The sequence below is a fragment of the Tamandua tetradactyla genome, chromosome X, assembly GCF_023851605.1.
Source record: "Tamandua tetradactyla isolate mTamTet1 chromosome X, mTamTet1.pri, whole genome shotgun sequence".
NCBI lineage: Eukaryota > Metazoa > Chordata > Mammalia > Pilosa > Myrmecophagidae > Tamandua > Tamandua tetradactyla.
Genome location: NC_135353.1, coordinates 7,425,886 through 7,429,418, shown reverse-complemented (window position 1 = coordinate 7,429,418; position 3,533 = coordinate 7,425,886). Strand labels below are relative to the sequence as shown.

General features: G+C 39.1%; 1 pseudogene; it reads left to right on the top strand.

The window, feature by feature from the left end:
* The first annotated feature begins 1,373 nt into the window (after positions 1 to 1,373).
* On the top strand, positions 1,374 to 3,046 carry LOC143671672 (replication factor C subunit 3 pseudogene; annotated as a pseudogene).
* The last annotated feature ends 487 nt before the right edge of the window (positions 3,047 to 3,533 follow it).

Here is a 3,533-nt window from a genome sequence, read left to right as displayed (position 1 = left end):
CACCAACAGAGATTCTTCATGATGTTAGTGTGAATCCTCTAATCCATGGTCATATGTACAATTGTATTTTCATCTGAAATTTGAATGTAGGCTTGTTTCTTCACTTAGGTAGCATGTCACTGGGTTGATTTCTCTGTCACTGGAATGGTGGATTTGCCATCCAAGTACAAAGTCTTAGGTCCTTTTGGCTTAAAGAAAAGTGAACCTAAATCACTGGGTACTTGTGTCACCCACTCACTTCCCTGTAATGTTCCTATCACATGAGGTTTAGAATTTGGGCAGTGCACACCTGTTCACTGCATATAGGTATTTGTGTCATGCACACTAGCTGAGGAGGAATAAGAATGTTTACCTTGTTAGGAAAGGAATTAAAATATTCTGGGTCTGGACCGTGTGAGGGGATATTTTAGAAAAGGACTTGGTTTTGCACTTTTGGAACAAATCCAAATTCTGTAGGCCTTGCAAGCCTTTCTATCATGCCAAGTTGGTGATTTCTTCCTGAATGCCCCGGCTGTCCTTCCAGAACTTTGGATATACTGGTCAAAATTGCTCACTTCATGAGGAGCTCTCCCTCTAACCATCATTTTTTCTTTTCCAGTATTAAGCTGATTTTTATGAAAAATGTGACTTTTATAAATTATACACATATAATAGACTAGTTATTTCTACTGTTGACTATTAATCATCTCTGCTACAGATATTTTGAGATATGTCACATGCTTTGGTGACCCTCTTTGTTAAAGTTAATTAATAAAGTTAATCTAATAAGTTTGTGTGAGTTTTGTATAAAATATTATTTAACAAGTATGTCATAATTTCCTTCAGGATGCCAAGCCCTGTGGTGGGAACCAAGAATATGGAGAATGACATGTGACCCTTGCCCTGAAGGGTACATGATCTAATAGGGAGTATGGCCACATTAGGGAGTTTTGTTCTGTATGGTTCTGGAAGAGCCAAAGTATATGGACAACAAAAATGGGAAATTAAAAACATGTTTGTTTCTGAGAATGAATAGTTTAACCAGACAGAGGTTTAAACAAGGCATAAAAGTGCATGCTTGAGAGCAGGGTCTCTGGACCCAGCCAGGCAAGATATTTATCCTAGCCTTAATTACTAACTCCTAGCTTTGTGACCTTGGATAAGATACTGACATCTCTGTACTTCTGGTCTTGCATCTGTAAAATAAGGATGTAATTGCTCTTACCTCATGGGGTAGTTTTGAGGACTAAGTGAGGTCACATTTACAAAGCATGTGGAAAGGGCCTGACTCATGAGTGCCATGTGAGTGTTTATTAGATCCTCAAATCCTAATCTCACCACTGAGTAGTGCATGATCTCAGGATTCAATAAGTGGCTGATGGAAGGTTCGTAAAATGGGAATTAAAGCTACTCGTCTCACAGGCTTTGGTGCACTTGATGTACGTAGTCCAATGCCTGGCATGGTAAATAATGCATCAGTGGTGTTATCTTTATCCCCATCATTGAGGTTAGCCCTAAAGGTCTCAGGTTCTCTGGTGCTACAGAGGGGCACTCTTTCACCTGTTAGGTGGTCTTACTGTCTCTGTCATTGCCCAGTGGCCAATCTCTACAAAGTCCTTAAGATCCTGAATGGCTTCTCCAGCCATTATGGAATGCTGTGCAGCATTGGATTGTGTAGAGCTTTAGTAACTAAGTAACACAAACAAGATAGCTTTAAACAACATAAATTTATCATCATAAATTTCTGGAGTCTAGAAATCCAAGATAAAAATGTTGGCAGGGTCATCAGCCTTCGAAGTCTCTTGGGATGGATCCTCCCTTGTCTCTTCCAGCATCTGGTGGCCCCAGTTCCTTGGCTTGTGGCAGAATAACCCCAATCCGTGCCTTTATCATCACATGCCTGTCTTTACTCTGTACCTGTTTTTGTGTTTAAATTTCTCTCTTCTTATAAGTACACCAGTCATACTGTCTTTAGGGTCCACCTTAATCCAGTATGACTTCATGTTAAATTAAATAAGTACACAGGAAAGTACCACATATACAAATAAGGACACATTCTAAGGTTCTGGGAGGGATTGAATTTGCAGGTGGGGGACACTCTTCAGCCCAGTTCAGGTAGATTGTGCCCAGCTGAGCAACCTGGTGAATGTGGTAACTTCCCTCACCTGCTAGTATATGGACCATCAGGTGCTGGAGAAAAACAAGAATAATGTGTATTCTACATGAACGTCAGTGTTGGAGGGGAAAATTGAGAATTGAACATCACACCATAACAACTCCATCTAAAAATAAAATTGAAATTATTACCATTTCTAGTAATTAGCACCTTTACGTTAATCTCAGTGATGTTGAAATCAGTGGTGCAATCACAGCAACTTGAAACAAACTCTCAAAGAGATTTTAAAGTGGTTTTATTGACAGAAATTGACAAATTCACCAAAGATGCACAACAAGCCCTGTGCAGAACCATAGAAAAATAAATGTTCGCCTGCAGATTGACCTTGTGCTGCAATTATACATCGAAAATGATACTACCTATTCATAAGTAGGTGCCTGGCAGTTCATATGACTGCTTCCGGCACTGAAGACATTTGCCATGTGACATCTACTGTGTGCAAGAAGAAAGGTCTGAATTTTCCTTCACAACTGGCTCAGTGACTTGTAGAGAAGTCCTTCCGAAATATCAGAAAAAGCCTACTTATATGAGAAGTCTTCAAAGTGCAACAGCATCCTTTAGCCGCAGATCAAGAAATCAGAGATTTCTTGGGATGTCTGTCTGAGGAGACTGCTAATGCTATTATCAGTTAGCAGGCTCCACCAAGGTTCCTTGAAGTTTGTGGAAGACTCCATGAGCTTTTCATCTCATTGTATATCTCCTAAGAGAATTATGAAAGGCCCACTTTCATAACTTTTACATAGTTGTGATGGACAACTGAAAGGGGAAATAGCCCAGAAAACACCTTACTGTAAACACCATCTACACCTAAGGAGCAAAGCCAATTGTTACTTGGAAGCATTTGTGGCCAAATTTATGGCATTTTGTAAGTACATGAATTGGGAAGTATGATGTTCTGACCTCTATCAATAATTCTTCTGAATATTTCTCAGCATTAATATTTACACACAGTTTTTTATTGGAAGAGCTGTGGGTAAAATAAGTTTTTTCTTTAAAAATTACCAAAAACCACCATGATATATACTTTGTTAAAGACAGTGACCATGTCCTTTCTTCCCTTTGAATCCTTTCTCTCTAGTACAGTGTTTTTATACAACAAATTTGAAGTTAATCCTCTTCGAACTGAGTTAGCCATCATACAAACTTTAAGATCATGCAGACAAAAAGTATAAGGAAGTAATACAATATTTGCTATTCAGAAATGAAGATGGATTCCATGGCTTATATTCTAGCTCAGGATTTTTCAATATGGAGTTTATGAGACCAGGGACGTATGCTGCAGTACACTTGGCAAGGGACAAGAGGGTCTTTCATGATCACAGGTTAAATCTGTAAATCTGCACAATTTCTTTGTGTAAGAGGCTCCCCATCACCTTGC